General features: G+C 44.0%; 1 protein-coding gene across 2 annotated transcripts in view; it reads right to left on the reverse strand.

Annotated features, from left to right (window-relative positions):
- The window catches only part of LOC308077613 (partitioning defective 3 homolog), a 669,238-nt gene that overhangs the window by 328,132 nt on the left and 316,265 nt on the right, over positions 1-24,841 (reverse strand). The window lies entirely within an intron of this gene.

Consider the following 24,841-nt stretch of genomic DNA (forward strand, 5'->3'; position numbering starts at 1 on the left):
GCAGTGATGGAAAAAGTACTCACATTTTGTATTTAAGTAAAAGAATCAATACTGTGTAAAAGTACAAAAGTAGTGGCATCAAAATACTTGAAGTACCAAAAGTAAAAGTACTCATCATTATGCAGTACTGTAGGTCCCATTTCACAAGTTTTGAATGTGTAAAATGTATACAAATCCTTTGAAAATAGTACATCTACAAGCTCACAACGCGCCGCATCGTGACGTGTTGTGAGCTTGTAGATCGGCTTGTAGATCGGCTCCACTACAATTATTGTAGTGGAGTAAAAAGTACAATATTTGCCTCTGAGATGTAGTGGAGTAGAAGTAAGTGTACTTGAGTACATGTACTTAGTTACTTTCCACCACTGTACGGGGGAAAGAGAAAAAACGTGGGTGACGGGAAGGTGAGTGCAAATCCGCCTGGGCAGGTGGCCATCTTACATCTGCAGCGTGTCAATGCCAAGTGCTTAGTGCACTCTCACTCTCTCTCTCCGTCTACCTGTCCACCTGCTTTGCTCTCTCCATTATCCGTCTTCTCTTGCATACTCTCACCCCCCCCCCCCCCCCCCCCCCCCGCCAACCGATTGCTTTTAGCACCCTGTTTGATCTGCCTCAGTAGTGGGGTGGTGGCAAACCGCATTTTCTCTCCTCCCGGACCTCTCGCACTGCAGGGTGAGTCTGCCTCTTCAACAATGATAGGAAGTAATAAAAGTTAGTCTTGGCCACCAGACAGCCAGTACATTAGTTCAGTGGTTCTCAAAGTGGGGTCCTTGAGAGGGTTCCAAGGGGTCCCCAGCTAAATCATTTGAACCCCTTTATCCATATTTTATACGTTGGTTATCTGCTGTTTTTGAACATTTTTGAAAGATTGTGAAAAGTTGGAATACTTTTGAATTATTATTCTGGGGGGGGGCCTGGCACATAACCTTTTCAGATGGGGGTCCACGGCCAAATGCATATCAATTTGGGGGTCCTTGAAAACCACTGCATTAGTTTGTTGATGGTGATACAGTATACTGTACAGGGGAGAGAGACAGACAGGCAGGCAGGCAGGCAGGCAGGCAGGCAAACACAGACAGACAGGCACGCACACACGCACACACACACACACACACACACACACACACAGCGCTTGAGGGCTCGAGCTGTGGCTGTGTGTTGAGAAGCTGTCATTCTCCATCTAATACTGCCCTTAAGGACACCTTCTGTGTGTGTGTGTGTGTGTGTGCGTGTGTGTGTGTGTGTGTGTGTGTGTGTGTGTGTGTGTGTGCGCGCTCGTGCGCCGTGTGTGTGTGTAAGCACTTACATGCTTGAGCATAAGCATAGCTTTGTGTGTGTGTGTGTCTGTGTGTGTGTGTGTGTGTGTTTGTGCGTCAGTGTGGGGAGTTTGTCATGCTATTAGCCGTGGGCAAGTTATTCCCTCCTGAGCTGAAGGTCGCCGTATAGGGCTTAACAAGGATGGGGTCAAAGGTCGCTGTAGCTGGGGTGTGTGTGTGTGTGTGTGTGTGTGTGTGTGTGTGTGTGTGTGTGTGTGTGTGTGTGTGTGTGTGTGTGTGTGTGTGTGTGTGTGTGTGTGTGTGTGTGTGTGTGTGCGCGTGTTTCCACCCTGGCTGGGGTCCACATCTGTGTGACAGTCTAATGTATGGAACATGCCTGCTTTGGCAGACGTGTCACACATTCTGCTTACAATGGGGCCGTTTGTCGGAGAGCGAAAAACAATGGAGGGCCCAGAAACAGGCAGGATATGGAGCCGTTTAGGCCAGAACAAGTGGGGCGAAGGAGCCATAGAAAACACGAGGAAACGAGCAATTTGGCCCCGAGTCCGCTCGGCTAAGAAACGACTGTTGAAACATTTACAAAAGGACTCCTCCGCCTCTCCGCCCTCTCTCTCTCCATTCTGGCCATCTAAAAATATGGTGCGGGGCGATTGTGTGCGAGGTGACATACTGTCACTACGCCCCTTATGGAAACGTGGAGGCAGCCAAACGTAACAGTGGTGGTGTGCGAAGCTGGGGCAGAGGTGTAAACGTAGACTTTAACCCGTTTAGACCTGGAAAGCCTATACGTCGTCATACCTTTAAATCCAGGAAAGCATCTGTCATTTTAGTTGTGCGTTTCGAGCTTGTAGATCTGCTACTTTTGCTATTTTTGAATATATATATATAAATAAAATATAATAAAATATAATAATTAATTATATATATATATATATATATATACATAGCGCAACCTTTTTTTGGAAGAAAAAATATATACGTTTTTCAGAAAACTTCGGCCTCGGGTCTTAAAGGGTTAAGAAAAAAAGAAAAAACAGTGGAGGCTCCCGAAGGCATAGGGACGACTGATAATTGTAGCCTCATTACGCCGAGTTAATGCAGTTACCCTGAGCGCTTGTACAACAGACAACGCCGATATAGGACTACAACCACCATTATGGCACCCACGACTGCATTGACATTGCGAGAGACAAGCGGCCGCTAATAACTCCTAATAGTCCCATTAAAAACTGCTCTGACCTCACTGAGCGAAACACAAACAGTCTCAACCCCGCCTCGAACCGGGAGAGAGCCGACAGCTCTCAGCTTCAGAACCGGTCGCAGCTGGAAATCGACGTTTATGGGCTCTGGGACAAATAGAAATTAAATTAATCCATTAAGACCGGGAACGCATCTGTATCATTTTTAAGATTGCTTTGTCCGTTCAAAAATAGCAGATATACAAGCTCATAACAATGTGATGTCATATGAGCTTGTAGATCTGCTACTGTATCTTTAGAAAAATCGTTAAGATCGTTAAAGCTAACATCTTTTACTCCGATCTGTGCTTCTGGGGGGTCCCTGGAACGACATATTTTGAAATGGGGGTCCACGGCCAAATACATATAATTTTGGGGGTCCTTGACTTGGAAAAGTTGGAGCATCACTGATATAGCAACATACTGTTAGGATTTAGAAAACATTTTTAGATATGTATTTGGCCGCGGATCCCCATCTCAAAATGTTTTGTTCCAGGGACCTCCCAGAAGCAAAGATTTGAGTATAATGTTCGCTTTAAAAAATATATATATTCAAAGATTTGCACACATTTTTACTATTTTTCAAAAAAATTGCAGATCTACAAGCTCATAGCACGGCACTCGGTGCCGTGCTATGAGCTTGTATATCTGCTATTTTTGAATAGCCAAATAAATCTAAAAATGACACAGATGCATTCACGGATTGAATGGGTTAAATCTAAACAGATTCTAATAACCTCGTCTGAAAACCACGAACGAAGGCCGTTTGAAAACGACCCCACGTGTTTCCGACGGCACTTCGTTGAACTCTGAAAAACAAGTAAGGCGACACGCGTGGGTCATTCCTGGGTCACATTCTGGGGGTTTGTACTGGGCTTAACAGAAGCTCTCTTTTATCCCTACATCTGTCCCCATCGCAGCAAACATCCATTAGGACAAATTAGACCTCTCCAAAGAAAGAAGGACAAAAAAGAATAATAAGTGATTAGATTGGACACGACTGCTGTGCCCCACCCCCCCCTCCTTAACCCTTCCCTGGCCTATCGGATCACTGGGACCCCCCCCCCCCCATTGTGCAGCATCCCATTAAAACAGCCAATGTATCACTGCTAACCGGGGATATGAGACACTTATTTACATTTATGTTGGAGTAGGAGAATGTTAAAAGCCCAGGGTTCCACCGTTTTAACCTGGTTAGCTGTATGATGAGAGAGGGCTCATAATGAAGGGTCATTCTTCAGCGGTAATCAATGGTTGAGAGGTAAAAAAAAAAAAAAAAAACATTCAGTTTGGAGCTATTATGACCTAATCTGGAGGCTATTTTCTTTTATCATCGTAAATGTCAACTATAATGGGGGGGCTAATAACAATAGGTGCAAGTTTTAACCCATTAAAAACCGGGGGAAGCATCTGTGTCGGCCGGGCCCTCCCATTAGGCAATTTTAATATAGGATAGTCAGGTGCTGTGAAAATAGCCAATCTACAAGTTGTACAACTTGTAGATTTGCTATTTTCAGTAAAGCTATGAATCAGGTTTCTCGCTGTAGCTGTGCTGCTAACCCTCAGCTACTCCTTGTTTTGTGTTCACGTTCGTTCTCGCTTGCCTCGTGTTTGACTTTGTTGTAAGTTTGTCATCATGTCATGTTTCTCCTCTTATCTCATTCAAACAGATGAAGCGCTTTTCTTTAAAACCGGGAAAGCATCCGTGTCATTTTTTGAATTTTGCATTGGATATTCAAAAATAGCAGATATACAAGCTCACAGCTTGTACATCTGTTATTTTTTTTACATTTTGTTAAAATGTTGAAAGTGTGAGAATTACTGATTTAGAAGGCATTTGTAGAATTGGCCTCAGGTCTTAGAACCATGGTTTTATTGTTGTTGCTGAGTGCTGGCAGTCAGTGACGTAGCTCGGTGACTAGACCCCAACTCCTTTAACCTGGCCAGGCTTGAGCGTGTTGTGTGTGTGTGTGTGTGTGTGTGCGTGTGTGTGTGTGTCTCTTGTTCTGCCCCTGCGTCCATTTCTCAGTTCTTCGGGTCATTGACAGTCATTGAGCTTTGAGAATTCCATCTCTCCTCTCCATTCCTCTCTCTCTCTCTCTCTCTCCAAAGTGAACACTCATTATCCTAATTGTTTGTCCTCTTCTCAGCTTGTTTATTTTTCTTTCTCCATCCCTCCCTTGCTTCTCTCTTGAAAGTTTACACTCTTCCGGTGTTTCCTTTCCTTCTCTTTTCTTCTCACCCTCAACTCTCTCTCTCTGTGTCTGTCTCGCTCTCTACTCTCTAGCATGTGTTTCTCTCCATGGTTAATTACCTTTCGGCTGCCGCTGTCTCCTGCAGCGGTCTTTCACAGTGAAGGGCCCTTTACAATTCAATGGGAATATATAAATGTGTAAACAGAGCTGTGTTACATTGCAACTTAGAGAAAACTATCTTACTAAACCATTACGAATTGTGCATTTTCAGCCAAAAATAGTTGTACATCCACATACTGTAGGAAAAACTTTTGAAACAAACAACCACAGTGCTTCAATGTTTTGCATTCACTTGGTATAAGGGACAAATAGTAGCAAATTGTTCAAATGTATTTAAAGGTAGTTGCTCCGTTTGTATACAGAGCATATACAGTATTTATGTACCAAGGTCACTCTGTGCAAACAGCCTCTATCTCTCTCTCACACACTCCAAGGATGAACGTAATTCATTGACTGCCAACGACGTCTTTTGTGTTTTTAGTTTTTACACTGGATGGCGCTCTTCGCTAAGATATAAGGTCACACACAGATCCAGGAGATCACGTGATCGCAAGATCTCCTCCACCGTTCACTTCCTGGTTAGCGTATTTGGAAAAAATGCCTTTTTCTCGCCTCCCCTGGATTTCCTCATTTCCCATTTTAGACGAGACATGCTATATTCGACGGCCAATAACTATGATTTTTTTTTCTTTTCGCGGAAGCAGTAAAACACATCGGGGGATCGATCATACTGGAGATAAATATTCTGTGACTAGTTAAAAAGGTAAGGAAAACAAATTTAATATTTTTGCCGATAGGTGTAAATGAGGTTGACCAGTGTCATTGCTCTTTACAGTCCTTTTATTTATAGTATTTTTTTTACATTTTAGCTGATGGGTGTACGTGAGGTTGACCAGTGTCATTGCTCTTTACAGTTTACCATTCCCCCCTTCCCCCCCCCCCCCCCCCACCTGTCCACTCCCTCCCCACTGGCCGGTCTTGGGGAGAGTCCGTGGCCCGATGGCGAACGTGTTAATTCCTGATTAGAATTAGCGCGTGCCTTCTCTGATTTGCTCCGTGGAGTGAGAAATCACTTTCTCAACGAGAATAATTGAACACGGGCAGGGGGTGCCAGCTCATTACCCACAAATCACAGGGAGCAGGGGCACCTTAGCTGCAGACAGTAATGACTTCTGGGAATACAAAGGGGCCCCAGCAAGTAGCCGCGGCTCGCTATACTGGCAGAACGGGGAAAGTGCACGCTCTTAACACGGTTTCTTTTTTCTCTTGCGCGCGCTTTTGTAACGGCGACATTTGAGGTGAAAGCGTTTTTTTTGGCTCATCTTTCTGCGTTGTCATCCAAGCAGATTTTTTGCTTAGATTTGGTGAAAGGTGTGGCGGGGGATTTGAGAGAAGAATTCAGTCCGATATTGGAGTGAGTGAGAGGGGCTGTGGCGAATAAAATGATGGACATTTCTAAATGGAGTCAACCTTGCCCGGGCACTCTGATTAGCAGGCTGCACTCAAAATGACTTCTGGAGAATGACATCAAGGAGAATTCCGCACATTTAGTATGGAGATTAGTTACTTAAGTGTGCGTGCATGCGTGCACATGTGTGTGTGTGTGTGTGTGTGTGTGTGTGTGTGTGTGTGTGTGTGTGTGTGTGTGTGTGTGTGTGTGTGGGGGTACTTTGGCGTTAAGTAGATTTTGTCTCTCTCTGTGTGCCGGCCATCAACACCTGGACCCAATTAAGCGATCAAACCCGCTGAGAGGAGAGGACGAGCCTTGATGGGAGCGCAAATGGATTTGGCCTCCTCCGAGCCAAGAAGACATAACGCCAAAAACAAAAACAAAAAAAAGTATCCCAAAAAGCTAATAAGACAGTATTCTATTAGGCTAAACGGCTCTAAGCGCCATTTATTCCCCCGCCTGCTCGCAACCGAGGTGGAAGATGGACCTCGGTGATTGACAGTATCCCATTTCCCACAGTGCCAAGTAATTCACTCCTATTTATTTGATTTCACACGGCACTCTCTCTCTCTCTCTCTCTCTGACTCTATTTCTGCCTGCCTGTCTGTCTGTCTGTCTGTCTGTCTGTCTGTCTGTCTGTCTCTCTCACACTGTCTCTCCCAGGCTTTTACACGGCGTAGATTTCCACTCTCCCCGCGGAGCCCCTCAAAATGAATCCACTCTTGGCACAATGAGGTCCATTGTCATGGATGGAGCTTTTTTTCCCACTGTTTTATATGGGGGCCCATTAGGCCGGGCCAATGCTTTTAAGTTGCTGTAGGAATGTAATAAGGCCCTGACCGACAGTAAACATCCACATCTCGGGGCCCTGAGAGGAACACAAAGACAGACGGAACCCTCGCCCTCTCTCTCGCCATCTCCGCCCACAGCTAGGGCCCATTTCATTTGCATCGTTCCGTGAACAAAAGGCGGTCACGGTTGGACGCCGTCCGTCGGAGAGAAACTGGTGGGTTTGTTTTTTATCACGGAGCAAAAGAAGACGGAGGATCAGCTGAGATGGGAAGGAAAGTCAACGAGGAGGAGAGGCGGATGGGATGGTCGGTCCCTGTGTCTATACAGCAGTAGTTCTCAAACCTTTTTATGTCTAGGACCCCCAAACTGATACGTATTTGGCCGCGGACCCACATCTGAAAATGTTTTGTGCCAGGGACCCCCGGAAGAGAAGACTTGTGTTAAAGTTTTCCAAACACTTTCAAGATTTTTCTAAACATTTTCCAAACAAGCTCACAGCGCTTCACTACTTTTTTTGAATAGCCAATGTATAAAATATGGATGAAATGGTTTAATTTATTGTGATGCTGTATTAACACATTTAGCTGGTGACCCCCTGGAACCCCCACTTCATTCGGTGTCTCCGTTTCACCTCTCAGAGTCTATTGAGGGTGCCAGGAGGATGAGGAGCTACGGTTGCCACAAACACTCATTTTGTGCCACAACGACACAACAACATTCCTGTCTTTGTATCAGAAAGAAAAGACAGTGGCGGCCTTCAACCCACACAGGCAATACGCAGGACGGACAGCTTAACAGGGGGGACGCGGGGGGACCTTGATTGACAACTAACCCCTGCGAGTTTCAAATCAGTCGAACCCGCTGAACTCTGAGCCGAATGCATGAGGCTGTTTACTCCATGCGCACCACCACCTATATAGGATATAAAACGCCATCTAACTAGAGTGCTTCCCATTCACTGGTGCGGTGACCTTTACCGGGACGGACAATTGCATCAGTACAATGCAGCCTTTAAATGTCTCTGGGCTGGATGGTCACAAACCAGCTACGGTATCCCCCCCCAAGCGGAACAGCGTGCAGCTTCTCCCTTTGGAATGGCTCTCTCTCCTTCCATATGCTGTATAGTAGGCATATGGGCGGCCGAGAGTTGTTTGTGTAGAGAGAGAGAGGCTCCGGCGCCCCGCTGTTCGCCCATCAGAATGTTACGCTGTTAAGTCCAGACGCATTCATGATTTCCACTGGAACCACGCTGACAACCCCCTTTCCATTTAGATAACAGTGTGTGTGTGTGTGTGTGTGTGTGTGTGTGTGTGTGTGTGTGTGTGTGTGTGTGTGTGTGTGTGTGTGTGTGTGTGTGTGTGTGTGTGTGTGTGTGTGTGTGTGTGTGTGTGTGTGTGTGTGCGTCTGTCTGTCTGTCTGGTGGCTTTGGGTGGGTGGGGAAAAATGAATCCCACTGATGTTTTGTGTGATTGGTATGTCTTTTGTGTGTGTGTGTGTGTGTGTGCGTGTGTGCGTGTGCGTGTGTGTGAAGTATGTGCGTGATGTTTACGGTCTCATGAACGCCTTCTGATCTTTAGCGTTTGATGGTCGACTCTTAGATCCCTCCCTCATCCCCCCATCTGACGAACATCAGACTGTATGTAAATCAAATTAGATAGAAGCACTGATTATCTAACGGCGTGTTCTGTTGAAATTCATGTCGATAATACGTCTAAATCTGAGTCTATAAAGGCCTATGAAGCCTTCTGCTTGTGATTGTGTGTGATTACCAGTGAAATATTGACGGATGGTATTGTGTAGCCTTGATGTACACTTAAGTGTACACGAATCTCACCCACAGTTTTTGTCCCTGGAACAAAATATTTTGAGATAGGGGGGGTCCGCCGCCAAATACATATCATTTCGGGTGGTCCTTGACATGAAAAAAGTTTGAGAACCACTGCTTTAGCCTCCCCGAGAAGCTCTCCACCTCAAATGGCTCAGCCCCCCCCCCCCCCTCCGTCCCTTTCTGCCCTCTGCTACCATTGCCCCTCACCTCCCCCCCTCCCCCTCAATAATCCTCCTCGGTTGGCAGAGCCCCCGAAAAACCCTTAGATTGCTGTGGGGGTCCTGTGGGAGATCTCTTCATTACGGACGGGCCCACTCTCTGGGCCGCCTCCTCCTCCTCCTCTTCCTCTCTCTGCTATAGGTCCCTCTTCATTTAGCCCCCCGACAGAGGGGTGACCGGCACGAACAAATGGCTTTCTGGCTGCACCCCCCCACCCCTCCATCTCTGCCGAATCTCCACCTCCAATTAACCCGTTAATACCTGAGGCCGATTTGTATCAGTGGTTATCCAACTTTTTCATGTCAAGGACCCCCAAAATTATTATATATTTGGCCATCGACCCCCATCTCAAAATATTTTTGTTCCAGGGACCCCCAGAAGCAAACATTTGAGTTAAAAATGTTCGCTTAAAATATATATACGTTCAGTAGGTGGCCAGTGACTTTGACCAGTTTCACTATCTAAACCTTTAGCATGTCACACAAACAGAATGTGCCACACAACACCAATGGTTTTGATAATGTGGATTGTGGAAGTTAAATGGTGGATTTGTAGATAGGACTCTATATGAACATACTTGTTAAATCAACAAAACGCATCACATTCTATTTGTGTGACATGCATGATGCAAAGGTTTTGAAAGTGAAACTGGTCAAAGTCACTGGCCACCTACTGTATACTGTATATTCAAAGATTTGCACACATTTTCACGATTGGAAAAAAAACGCTATAGGCTTGTATATCTGCTATTTCTGAATAGTCAAAGTATAAAATATGGTTGAAGTGGTTAAAATGATTGCGATGCTATACGTTAACTAATACAATGACACAGATGCTTTCCCGGTTTCAATGGGTTAAAAGTAAATGGAATGAGGCTCCGATTCCCCTGCCACCACCCTGCACCCCACCACCACACCCGCCCTGCTGATGAAACTCCACCGCCCGCCCGCCCGCTCGGACAAGGTGGCAAACAATGGCTCAATCTGTTGGAATAGACTGGGCCCCAGACCTCATAATGACTCGGCAGAGTGTGTACCGGGGCTTTAGCTTCGACCGCTAAATTATTCATAGAGCTCGACATCCCAGTCATCCTTCATCCTTCAAATTTACTTTTTTTTCTCCGGCTTTAAAGCCCCCTCGCTTCCCTTTGTGTTTAGGTTCAACATCAAGGCTATAGCAGAAACACAGAATGATAATCAGAACTGGGAGTGGGAGTTGTGTGGAGCAGAATACCAATGGCCCTCTATTCTTTAACGCATTAGAACCGGGAACGCATCTGTGTAACCACTTTAACCATTATTTTATACTTTGGCTATTAAAAAAAATAGCAGATATAATAGCAGATATATGCTACGAGTTTGTAGATCTGCTATTCTTTTTTTTTTGGTATCAAACTTTTTTTACTCAAATCTTTGCTTCTGGGGATTCTACAAATGTCTTCTAAATCCTAACAGTTAAAAAAAAAGAAAACTTAAGTTGCTGCAGTATATATCAGTGGTTCTCAAACTTTTTCATGTCAAGGACCACCCAAAATGATATGTATTTGGCCCGCGGACCCCATCTAAAAATATTTTGTTCCAGGGACCCCCAGAAGCAAATATTTGAGTTAAAAGTGTACACATTCACGATTTTTTTCTCCAAAAACAGCAGATCTACAAGCTCATAGCGCCGCACCAATGAGCTTGTACATCTGCTATTTTTGAATAGTTAAAGACATCCTTAAAATAACACAGATGCGTTCCCGGTCTTAATGGGCTAAGACTACTTTTTTCAGTATTTACTTTTAGTTCCCCGTCGATACAACGTTTGCATGATAGTCACTGCTAAATTAAGCAGTTCAGGTCACTGACTGGCACCGCAAATCAAGCCGGGGTGAGTAGTTTCTTCCTGGCATCTCACCGCGCGGCGCACTCAATAAGCCAGCGTGATTTGTGACTTGTATAATTGCAGAATAGCCGCTAAAGAAGAACAAGAAATGGATTTAATTACGAAGGCCAGATTTTGACGTGTGCGCCCGCTCATTGAAATTCAAACAGACGCTATTATTTCAGCAAGGGGTAACGCTTGCTTGCTGACCTTCACAGTTTGAAAGATGGATTAAATGTTGGGAGCAGACTGTCCTCCCACTTAATACGCTCAAAATGATGATTAATCTTCGAAAAGGCACAGCAAGCTCCTTTTTTCATGCGTGATGGAAAAGACCCGGGATTTCAGCCCGCGTCCGTCTCCTCCTCAGCGGTGGGTATACGCTCTCAATCACGGAATTACATCCCCCAAGAAACACCTCACCCTCACCTATAAGCCAGGCACCTTAAAAGCGATAATATCCCCTTTGAACTATTTGTGCATCAAAGTTCCAGCTTAAGCAGGCAACCTTTCATGTGCCGTTCCAAAAAGAGGTCAGATCCGGAACGGTGCTTATAGAGCCAGCTCCACAGAAAGCATTCCCGCACCGCAATCCTTGCATCATTATCCGAGCCGAGCGTGTAAAGAGAGCGCTCTGGACAAAAACGCATCGCAGTTAACTCAATTCACAGACAATTCCAGACTTCGTTTGAACCTCCGGTTTTCAACCAGAGCGGGAGCACGGTTTCCTTTGGGGCCATTATCGACGAGGTCTCAGAAGTCTCGGGGCCCTCCCGTCCGTCCTCTCTTTTTTTGCTATTGACTCGGTGATTGATTTAAGCCCTCATAATTAGCTGGTCTAATTTAATTAAAGTGCAATTTAACGATACAGTGGGCAGACCGAATGCAGCTGTGTCATTGATAGATCAACCACTAGGCCCCCCTGATATGAAACAGCCACTACTGGCAGATGATGTATTCCACACACTGCCCATTGACAGGCAGCCAGTGAGAGGAAAACAGAGGGACGAACGGAGGTAGAGAAAGAGACGGGGAGAGAGAGAGAAGGAGATGGATGGAGGGATTGAAAAAAACACTACGGAGCGAGACCTTTGCATCCTCTCCAAATGTCAGCTCGTGAAGTCCTCTCTCATACTGATGTGGATAAATGCAGTCTCTCTCTCTCTCTCTCTCTCTCTCCCCCTCTCTCTCTCTCTCTCTCTCTCTCTCTCTCTTTTACTCTCTGTATCTCTCTCTCTCTCTCTCTGATCTAATTTGCTTAACAGCATTAAGAACCTGTTGTTCTCCTAATATACTTAAAGTAAATCCGCGTCATAGGCCCCCAAACTTTTATGAGCCATTAGGCGTGTCTTTAAAAACACAAGGGAGAGACAGATTTAAAGGCTGAGAGTCTTTGTTGATTAAATAGAGGAGAGCTGGGAGAGGGAGGCTAGATGTTAAAGTACAGCGGTGGTAAGAAGGCATAAATTCATTATTCACTGCTCATAATGCAGCAGGTAGTGAGTTATCCATCAATACATCTGCTTTATTATGGCATTATGAACATGCCCTGCAGCTGTGCTGAAAAAAGTTTCACATCATGGTTCAGAGTCTTCGGACTTTAATTGTATAAAACCTTCATGTGTGTCACAGGCTGGTCCCACATCCACACTGGACACCATTTGATTAAATGAAAATAAAAAATAGTTTAATTTCCGCCTGTAATGACTTGCCCATAATGGGGACGCCAGGTTGAACGTGTTGAACGTGTTTAATTAAAGGCCTTATCTGTGATCCAAGCTCTGTTTTTCTTATTTTTTTAAATTCATTTTAGAGTAGCCAATAATTTGTCACCACCTTTTTCTCCCCAATTTAGTCGTTATGCCAATTAATTCCTCCCTGATTGACTGATTGAGCTCTTGATACGCAGATTCACTTTAGACTGTTGGTAATGATTGGAAACTTTTCCGCTAGCTTTCGAATTATCAGCACTTAAAAAGAGTTACAAAAAATCTATAAATCAAACCCTAATTTATACGGTCAAAAAACAGAACCGAACGATCCAACCAATATGCCCATATATGGGCGTTCCTAATATATGGGCAAATACTGAAGACATCAGGGATCTCCATATATGGGCATGAAAGGGATAAGGACAGACAGATACAGACATCTCCATATATGGGCACAAAAGGGACACAGAGACGGGTACAACGGGTACTATCTCTGCTAGATCTCTGCTCCTCCTGACTTTACGGCAAAACAAGCCTCGATGAAACGGCCATAGGTCTTGAAAGGAGGATCGCGACCGGACTATTGTTTTTTTCCCTCTACTACGACAACGCAGCGCGTGTAATCGACCGATGTCCGCGAGGACGGCGGTCAAAGAGACTATTCCATGATTTTTCAGAGGTACAGCAAAGTCGCTGTTTATGCTGGCAGCAGTGGCACACTATTACACTATTGATCTGGCAGTCAAAGAGTTAAGAAAGAATCGTTAAGGAACCGGAATAGGCTCTATGCACAGCAGCCATATTATCACTTCCTTCACAGGTGTTACCAATGATACTAATGAAGGCTCTGTTCCATTTAGAGTAGCACAGTGGTTCTCAGACTTTTTCATTTCCACGACCACCCTTACGGGTCCATTTGGCTCCATTTGTACACTCTCGGAGTTACACACCCGCAAGGGGCCATTTGGAACCCCCTCAAGGAACCATGAGGGTCCCTGAACCCCAATTTTAGACCCCCTGGTGTAGCAGAGTGTTTCCAGTGCGCCAACGTGCACAACATCAGCACCCTGACTCTGTTTGACCAGAATGGAACAGAGCCTTCATTAGTATCATTGGCAACACCTGTGAATTTCTTCACAATATGGCTGCTGTGTATAGAGCCTATTGTCAAAATCCTAAAGGATCCCAACCCTATAGGTGTGAGGGCCACGTAGCGGCCTGAACTCTAGATGTGAGCGTTGCGCGTAGCGGCTCTAAATGTGAGGGCGCCGAACCTCTAGTTAGCATAAATCAGGCAAGACATGTGAGAGAAAAAGAATGCGTAGCTGTGTGTTTCCTGCAGAAAGGAGCTGATTCCCAGAACAGAGCAGAGTGATTGTTAGCTCTCTGTGTGTCTGCCTGGTCCCCAGCCAAAGGACTTCTCAGACACACTCTGTGTCCTTGGAAGTACTTTGTCTGTGTCGGCGTTATGAGCTTGGGATTAAGTTGTGAAAGTTGTTGTAAGTTGTTAAGCACTTATCTCTGTCGTTTCTCATTATTCCCCTGTGCGTGTGGTACTGTACGTGCGCGTGTGCGTGTGTGTGTGTGTGGGGTGGGGGTGCGTTTTAAAGCGGAAGAACAGCCATTCTGAATGCTGAGATTTTACACAAGAGTTGTTTTTTCTGGGCAAAGCGCTGGCGAATGGTTCACCCCAAGGGTCTCCGCTTAGTCGCTCGTTCAGTCACATACACAATACTGTACACACACACGCAACTGTAAGCACACACACACACACACACAATTTTATGATATATTCAGAATGAACCAGCTGAAAAGGCTGAAAAACTTGGAGTAGGCAGAACATGTACTCAAGTAAAATTGTTACTTGAGTGCAAAAAATACATATTTTGAGTAAAAGTAATGATTTATTGTTTAAACAATGAAAGTAATGTCTAAAATATAAACTTATACATGTCTAACAGAAATACACATGTGCAAATTAAAATATGGCCTAAAAACTAGACCATATCACAAGGTCAAAACGTTACAAAAATAAATAACGTAAATGAAGTCGGACAAAGAAGTGCAGCACATAATGTAACTAGTGTTTAGTCTGTCCACTCATTGTTGTAAATGATGTGTGTAACCTTGTTATTCTGTGTGCTGCTGTGACTGGCCTATAGTTAGATTGGTAACACAGAGTCATGTTGACAGAGCCAATGCAAACACCAGTCAGCCTCTTTATTTGGCGGACTAGTTTAACAATCATTTCCCTCTATACACCAGCAGTCATCAGCCATTGGAGTAGTGTAGCCAGTGGTGTAAAGTAACTAAGTACATTTAATCAAGTACTGTACTTAAGTACTATTTTGAGGTATTTTTTACTTTATTGGAGTATTTCCAATTTTCAATACTTTTACTTCACTACATCTCAGAGGCAAATATTGTACTTTTACTCCACAAAAGTTATTTGAAAACTTTAGTTACTAGTTACTTTCTAGATATAAATGATTATATTATAAAACATACATTAACCACTTTAGACCTATTTTATACCTGGGCTATACAAAAATATTTGAAAATAGCAGATCTACAAGCTCACAACGCGTCGCATCGCGACGCGTTGTGAGCTTGTAGATCGGCTATTTTCAAATATTTTTGTACTTTTACTTTTGGTACTTTAAGTACATTTTGATACGAATACTTTTGTACTTTTACTGAGTGTAGCCAGTGTTTACCTGCAGAAACACATTGCCCTCTCACTGTATTTAGGTGTTTTTACTGTTTGTTTTGGTAGCCAACAAAACGGCCCGTCTGACCAACACCTTTCATTGGCCCGTTGGTATGTTGTGGTTATTGGCACGGCTCTGTGTGGGTGTTGGCCAATCACAATGTGTGGTTTGGAAGTAGCTGTTGTGTAATACAATGGTATAGTGAATGACCATAGGCTGGGATATAGGCTATAGTATATCGCCTCTGTCGGGTGGACACCTCATACGACCAAAACTGTGCAGGATTCAAATTCAAAAACAGCAGAAGTACTGTATCAGATATGCAAGCTTGAAACGCGTCGCTTGCAGATCTGCTACTTTTGATGCTTTTGTGTGACGCTGTAGAATGATCAAGTAGGGTGTTAATTTACGGGGAAATAAATATGGAGATAAGAGGTTTCTGCCCGACAGCAAGTTAGAATTGCACCTTCCCTGGGTTACTGAGGTAGGATATACATAAAAGAAAACAGACTACAGAATAATGCATGAATAAGTTAGCAACCAAGGGTCATATATACACGAATCCACAGAGGTGGCGCCGCCATTGCTGTGGTGTCAGACTCGGTCAGCTGCTGCTACGGTTCTGTCCGTCTGTTGACGTTACTCTTTACCTGCTTGGCTGTTGGAGCAGCCATAAACTACACATGTTCGTCCCCATTTTCTGTAGTGTTAGTAAAAGTTAGTAAAAAGAATGCAGAATGTCCCATTTCACATGTTTTCAAATGTGTAAAATGTATAAAAAATCTTTTAAAAATAGCAGATCTACAGTAGATCGGTTATTTTCAAATAGGCAAAGTTTAAATAGGGCTGAAGTGGTTAATGCATGTTTTGTATTGGTAATCAAAATCTACAAAAGTTTTCAAATAAAGGTAGTGGAGTAAAAGTACAACATTTGCCTCTGAGATGTAGTGGAGTAGAAGTAAAAGTATCGAAAATCGGAAATACTCCAGTAAAGGAAAAATACATCAAACTGTCAGACAGAGACACAGAGACAAAGTGAGAGACAGAGACAGAAACAGAAACAGAGAGAGAACAAGAGAGAGCAAAAGGGCGTCTCTGCAACAAGAGAATAAGTGGAGGAGGATGGAGAAGGTATAGTAGGGTAACATGGAGATGTGTGTTCTGTTCTGTGTACACAGCAGCACCTACTGGCCATGCTCACTGTGTGTGTGTGTGTGTGTGTGTGTGTGTGTGTGTGTGTGTGTGTGTGTGTGTGTGTGTGTGTGTGTGTGTGTGTGTGTGTGTGTGTGTGTGTGTGTGTGTGTGTGTGTGTGTGTAAGCATGCATTTGTGCATAGATGTGAGCTATCTTGTCTGTGTGTGTGCACGCGCACGCACGCACGCACGCACACACACACACACACACACACACAGACACACACACACACACACTTGTCGGTGCAGATAGATGTAAGCTCAGAAAAGGTGCATTTCGGTCTTTCGGAGGGTGGGGTTTCACCTCCCATTATTGTGGGATCGCTAAAGCGATCACACTACTGTTATCTTCACCGTTTTTGGGACAGTTTTTTGGCCCCTAACTAGTCCTTCATACTTTTAGCTACAAACTCCGTTCCAACTCTTCAACGTTCGGCCTACTCAGGACATGTCGGCTACCATTTGAATTTTTGAAATAATTTGTACTTTTAGAGATATTTCACTTTTTACTGCTAAAAAAATCCCATTCATTTCAATGGGGAAATTCATACTTTTAGCTAGAAACTCCGTTCCAACTCTATAACGTTCAGCCTACTTAGGACATATTGGCTACCATTTGAATTTTTTGAAATAATTTGTACTTTTAGAGATATTTCACTTTTTACTGCTAAAAAAAATCCCATTCATTTCAATGGGGCAATCCTATTTAGCTACAGTGGAGCCTAGCAACTGCTTATTAGACCCTAGCAACACCATATTAGACCATAGCAACCACCTATCATACCCTAGCAACCACCGATTAGACCCTAGCAACCACCTTTCTAACCTAGCAACCACCTGTTTTACCCTAGCAACCACCAATTAGACCCTAGCAACCACCTATTAGAACCTAGCAACCGGCTATCAGACCCACAGAAAACTACATGTTACACTATTCAACACCGACAAACCTTTAGAACCGTAGACCTTTAGAACCTTTCAAACCTTTCAAACCTTTCAAACCTTTCAAACCTTTCAAACCTTTCAAACCTTTCAAACCTTTCGAACCTTTAGAACCTTTAGAACCTTTCAAACCTTTCAAACCTTTAGAACCTTTCAAACCTTTCAAACCTTTAGAACCTTTCAAACCTTTCAAACTTTTAGAACTTTAAACCTTTCAAACCTTTAACACTACTAACAATATCAATACCCAATACCATCAACATTCTTAGCGATCCCACACTGTTTCTTCAGGAACAGTACTTTCTAGTTAATGTTTAATGTAAGCAGGCGGCGTGTCAAAACCGGATGCAATGAGATGCATGTTTTGTTTCCCAGGTGGCACTGGCAGCCAATCAAATTGTCGAATGTGACGTACAGTAGGAACCCTTTGTGTCAGAGACACCACTTCAGATCAATATAGACAATGGAGAAACGTATCAATTGCAGTTTTGTTTCCTGAAGAGTCTTATGCATGCTGCATGCATTAGATAGGTAGGTAAGTACAGTAGGTAGGTAGTTAGGCAGGTAGGCAGACAGATAGATACAGTGAGATAGATCATTTATTGTCCACAATTGTCCACCAGTTTTCTTGCTAGCAAAACAGATCATGGCCACAACACTACAAACCAAGCTAAGAATCCTAGGACTCCACTGACCCTAGACCCCCAGGGCTGCGTTCCGAATCCCCTCCTCTACTCCCTGTAACCAGCACGACTGCGTGGTCATGCACAGCTCTGACCAAGTGTGGTCACGTTTGCTGACAACATGACAGGGAATAGGCCTGATCACTGACGATGATGATACGGCCTCCAGGAGTGTGAAGTCACGGAAACTGACACAATGGTGCCAGGAGAACAACCTGGTCCTCAACAAGACCAAAGAGCAGGAAGAGGAGAAGAGGAGAGCACAGCCCCATCTACATTTTAACCATATTATATACTTGGGCTATTCAAAAATAGCATATCTACAAGCTTGTAGATCTACTATTTTTGAAATATTGTGGAAATAATGCAAATCTTTGAATTAAAAATGTTTACTTTGCTTCTGCAGGTCCCTAGCACACTTTATTTTTTTAGATGAGGGTCCGCAGCCAAATACCTTATTATTTTGGGGGTCCTTGACATGATTTTTCTTTTAGAAGCACTGGTCTACAGAATAAAAACATGTCAACACTGCTACGTTTGGTAATTCTCAGTGTTGGGAATATATTACCCAATTGTGTTTATGTCACGGATTTTGCCTTTAAACACAACTTACATTTCAGTGACACGGCCGCTAGTGGCAAAGGCAATTCACTCTGCTTACGAGTATCTGTGCTGTGTGTGTGTGTAATGGTGAATTAAGATGGAGCAAGGTCATCTAATAGACAGCAGACAGGACAGTGGTGCTGATGTCACTACAGAGGTATGTGGAACATTGGATTTCACACCCCCGACCTGCTCTCTAGCCCACATCCATGCGCGCGCGCGCACACACACACACACACACACACACACACACACACACACACACACACACACACACACACACACACACACACACACACACACACACACACACACACACACACACACACACACACACACACACACACACACACACACACACACACACACACACACACACAGTCGCAGACCAATTGAAAAGAAAACAATGGCGTAGATCAAATGAAAATGCAATGTTGAGCTCGAGCAAGCTGGGGACCCGACCTTCACCTGTGACTCACTCACTGCTCTGTCGGTAGACTACTTTGTTATTGACTATTCAAAGACAGAATGACAGAGAGTGAGAGAGGGAGAGAGAGAGAGAGGGGCTTGATGCAGTGTTTGCCAGGTCTATGAAAACAAGCCCGAAAGAAGTGACTAGGCTACAGTACGTGAGTACTTTAAACCTATGCATTGGCTATTTGAAAATGGCCGATCTACAAGCTCACGACGCGTCGCCAGCTTGTAGATCTGCTATTTTCAAAAATAAATCTTGAAGAAAATGTGGAAAATGTGGAATGTTTCACAACACAAAACTTGTATGGGGGGTCCATGGCATAAATTATTTTCAGATGGGGGTAAGCAACTACACTTTAGGAAGACAAGCCCAAAAAAACGCAACCCTGCAACCACCAATATTTACAAGCGACTTTACAAAAAAAAACAAGCCCAAAGTCGCTTATAATAAGCAGACATGGCAACACTGCAACTCTGTCGGTAGACTACTTTGATATTGACTATTCAAAGAGAGATTGACAGAGAGAGGGGGAGAGAGAGAGAGAGAGAGAGAGAGAGAGAGAGAGAGAGAGAGAGAGAGAGAGGCTGATGATGTGTTGTCTCTCCATGCTTGGCCGCTCTAACATAGCCTGCAGCTCGCCCCGGGGCCTGCAGTCTGCAGTGGGCTCACGAGCAACTCCAGCGCAGAGAACAGACAAACTTCCCAGTGGCTAAATAAATGCTATACGGCTCTCCCTAAAGCCGTGTGTCCCACCACAGAAACAATGCCTATATATGTACCTTTATTTGAACACTTGAAACGGGACAGTCTGCATAATGAGTACTTTTACTGTTGTTACTTTAAGAAGATTTTGATGCCAGTACTTGTGTACTTTTACTACTATAGTATATTTTTAATCCCGGACGTTTATTTCTAACAGAGTATTTCTATATTGCAGTATTGATACTTTTACTTAAGTAAAAAATGTGAATACTTTTTCCACCACTGAGCCTGTGTAGGAAGTGGAGGGAGAGCCAATCGGAGGTGGGAAACAATATAGGGGCAGCGCTAGCGGAGCGCGGAGGTGTGATGTCAGGGGAGCAGATGGCGTTGGCTGAGACTGCCACGCTACGCTGTGAGAAAAAAAAAGTGGCATGTGTGAATTAAATCTGATGTCAGCTTGAGTTTGATTCCAATCTCTGTGGCCAAGACATGGGTCTATGTGTGAAAGTGATGGTCATTGCAGGAGTGAAAGTGGGCCGGAACGGCGCTCCGCTAAAAGATTCTGTGCCGGCACGCCGTACCGGTAAGATGAAGAATGACAAAAGCCCATATTACGGTATAACACATGACCAACGAGAAAAAAAGTGGCAAAACAAGTACTAACGTTAGATCAACATAAGTGTTAGTTTTCTTATAAAGTGCCTCTCAATCACTTCAGTGTGTTTGTGTCAACGTAATCCATGCTGTTTATGGTGTTCATTTATTCCACAGAGAGGTTTTGTGTTCACTCGCGAGCCGCGACGTCAATGTCTGTGGTATTTCTAATCCGCAACTAGGGAAGAGTGGAGCTGGAATCACAGTTGAAATGAAAGTGTGTGGAGGGGCTGGCTGTGCCTTTTCTGGGGCTAAGCAATACTGTGATGGCCGCACACACACACACGCACACGCACACACACACACACACACACACACACACACACACACACACACACACAGTCAGGTTTAGAGTGAGCCGTAATGACGTCTCATTCCATCGGATAGCGTGTCTGTCAGCTGTTTGGCCAGGAATCCTAACTGAGCGTCTAGCCAGGTCAGCCCTCAGACGGGTCAGCTCTATAGAATACCCCCCACAGCACCGGAGAGACCAATAAACGTCCCCGGGCGAGATGGCCTCCCTAACAATGATGCATCACCTCAGCCCGGCCGGGGACTGGGCCCAGGACTCCTCCGCTTGACTAATGTGTCTGTAGATGAGGGAACCGGGGGAGTGTGTGTGTGTGTGTGTGTGTGTGTGTGTGTGTGTGTGTGTGTGTGTGTGTGTGTGTGTATAACATAGTAAATGGTGCATTTATATAGGACCTTTATCCAAAGCACTTTGCCATGTGCATTACATTCACCGCACACGTTGACACACTCCACGACGCCGGAGGCAACGATGCACGATGCTGATTACACCTCGACTTTGGTGTCAGACCACCAAACGACAGTGGTGGAAAAAGTACTCAAATGTTTTACTTAAGTAAAAGTATCAATACTGCAATATAGAAATACTGTTTCAAGTAAAAGTCCGGAATTCAAAATTTACTTGAGTAAAAGTAAACAAGTATTGGTATCAAAATGTACTTAAAGTACCAAAAGTTAAAGTGCTAAAGTGTTTGAAAATAGCAGATCCACAAGCTCACAACGCGTCGCGATGCGACGCGTTGTGAGCTTGTAGATCGGCTATTTTCAAATAGCCTATATAAAACAGGGCTAAAGTGGTTAATGTATGTTTTATAATATAATAATGTATATCTGCAAAGTTACTTAAGTTTTCAAATAATTGTAGTGGAGTAAAAGTACAATATTTGCCTCTGAGATGTGGCGGTAGGCTAATGCCAGACATTGCTGGAAAGAAGACGAAGAAGAAGACGAAGGAAGAAAGAAAGAAACTTTCATTAAAACTTTTACTCTTTCACCGAGAGATGCAAACTTTCCTCAACTCTGTGTGAACCTAAGTACCTGAGCCGGGGAAAGATAACATTTTCTCTTTGTGTCTGGAGAATTAAATTCAGAGAAAAACGCCAGTGTGCTGGTGGTTCATTTAGTCAAAACTCTATGATCTGATCCGGGGGAGAAAGTGAAATGGATGGATTTTTGTTTTGCTCAATGAATTCTGTATTCTGTCCCGACGTTGTGGTGAAGCTCAAACAGACTAGGCTAGTCAGCCTGGGCACTTTCTATGCAAATGAGGTGTCTCATTTTAAGCAACAAAGCCTGTGAAGAGATGGTAGTAAGACTCTCAAGTCCTGATCATAATGAAAGGTGTTGCAACAGCTCCCCACTTGTCTGTCGGTCTGTCTCTTTTTCCTGTCATCTCTCTCTGTCATTCTCTCTATCCGTGTCTTAATCCAATGGCCTCATCTCGATCTCAAACGTTGAATTTGGGCAGTGCCCCCCCCCCCCCGTGGCTAAATCAATGGCTTTCTCTCCGGCGAGTCGTTTTCATTGGGTTAAATCTGTGAGTGATTGACAGCCGGTGTCAGACCCGCCCCAATGAGGGCACGGCGGTCCCTCATCATCATCAGACCCGGCTGGATAATCGGCGTATACAGCGGAGAGAGGCACTCGTCCAGAATCAAGTGTGGGCTCTGTGCGTGCGCACGCGTGCGTGTGGCCGAGCGGGAAGGAGCCATTAGCATTCATCACTATGATAATAGGGGGGTGGCGTTAATGGCAGCTGTTTATTTAAAGAATAACTCAGAAGGCCCGTGGCATTTGTGGGCTTGACAGAGCACACTATTTCCATGCCATGCTCCGTGGAGGGGAAGGGTCTCCTCCTCCGGAGGCTTTGGAGAATGGATCTGTTTGACATTGGGGCTGGGTTTATTGATCAGTTCGATTAGCACAAAGAGGACAGACGATGGGGCGGGACCAAGCATTCAGAACCCAGTGGTTGCATTGAAGCGCATTGGACATGCTGGCCATTCATAGGTACTTCAGCTCAAAACGGCTGGGGCCACTGTACTGTGTATGAACGAGCGAAAACGGTCGACCAATGGGCTCGACTCACGAGCTTGCGCACAAGCTTGCGCACAGAGCTGCACACCGAGGTGATGCAAAACGTGTCACAGTGGCCCCAAATAGGCCTTGCCCATCACACTGCACAACCCGGAAGAAGGGGTGAATGGGAGGCAATATCCGGTGCCCTCTCTATTATTTTTAACTCTATGGGTGGGACACACGCCATCAATGCAAAATCTACTACATAACAGTAATGTACCACGGACATTCTGGAAATGGCAAGCAATCACCTGAAAGCCATAGCATCATTTTTTCCCAAAAAACTCTAATCTCTACAACTCTCAAAGCATGCTGCAAGACTTTCAAAAGAACATGAAATACAGTTTCAGTTGAAAGGTCCATTTGTAAAAGAAAACCTACATTACACATCACAATGACAACGCGGAATATTGAAATGGCTATGCGCTAACTAACGAGCATTGATTAAATGTACGGCCTTATAGTCTGACGTCACAGCCAGAGCGAACATGTGTTAAAGTCATAGAAATAATCAAAGGGACAAAGTGAGAGAGAATTCCCCTCTGCAGAAAAAACGCTGGAATCTTGCATGTAAGAGTCTTATAACCCATTAAGACCGGGAACGCATCTGTGTTCTTTTAAGATTTATTTGGCTATTAAAACAATAGCAGATCTACAAGCTCATAGCGCAGCACCGAGTGCCGCGCTATGAGCTTGTATATCTGCTATTTTTTTAAAGAAATTGTGAAAATGTGTGCAAATCTTTGAATTTTTCAAAATATTTGTTTTCAAGATTTTTCAAAAATAGCAGATCTACAAGCTCATAGCGCATATAAGATGTGGATAAAGTGGTTACACGGATGCGTTCCCGGTTAGAATGGGCTAATGGCGCTGCCCTTCCGGGAAACCCTCCTTGGTAAGCAGAGCAGTCACTGTGTTCTGTGTAAAGGATGGTCCAGCCTCACATTTCTAATTCATAGCCCGGGAGTGGGAACTGAAGGCCTGCTTAAATATGAATGGTAAAAAGGAAAGCCTTTTAAGGAGAGGGGTGCTGGTCGTGACATGGCTGTTTAAGAGACAGGCAGCGGTTAAAGGTAGGGTAAGTGATTTGCAATTATTCAAATAATTGCAAAATGGGTCTATGTTCTGATAGAGCTCGTTACTATAGAGTGTCCTGTCCATATAAAGAGTCTCCATGTCTCTCCAGCTCTTTATAAAACAGAAAATGTATTTTGTAGTTTTTTCTTTTTTTTTTGTAGTTTCATTTCCAATTTTATCCAACCAGGACAGAGAACTCAATCAGGATATAGATTAAACAAGTGAAATTGGAAGTGATGACACTAAGAAATGAGCAGACAAAATTTTAACTGGAACACTATACAAATTAAGCTTAAAAATGGGTACTTTCTCCTGATTGGCTGAGATTTTGACACCTACCGAAAAATGTATTTTCTGTTTATTAAAGAGCTGGAGAGACAGGGAGACATCTGTTACTGAACAAACACTCTATAGCAATGATTACTAGAATATAGTATTTTAACCTTTTAACAAAATACTTTTTGTTTTAACCAAAAAATATCACTTACCCTACCTTTAATATAGCATGCCGAGTCTGTGATTGCGTAACTTTTAAGAGAATGGGACAGACAACCTCTGACAATGACAGCCAATGATAGTGGCATAGTACAAAGTGTGCATGTGAAGAGTGTGCAGGCACACACACACACACACATTATCTCTGCTAGGGTTTCGACAGTGTTCACAATACTTTTTAATTAACCCCACCGACATATTTTTATCTCACAGCACCCCCTGCTACTGGTGTGACACCCGACCATCACAAAGACTCACATCAGAAACACAAAGAGTGGAAA

The sequence above is a fragment of the Gymnoscopelus braueri genome (genome assembly GCF_963280865.1).
Source record: "Gymnoscopelus braueri genome assembly, chromosome: 21".
Lineage (NCBI taxonomy): Eukaryota > Metazoa > Chordata > Actinopteri > Myctophiformes > Myctophidae > Gymnoscopelus > Gymnoscopelus braueri.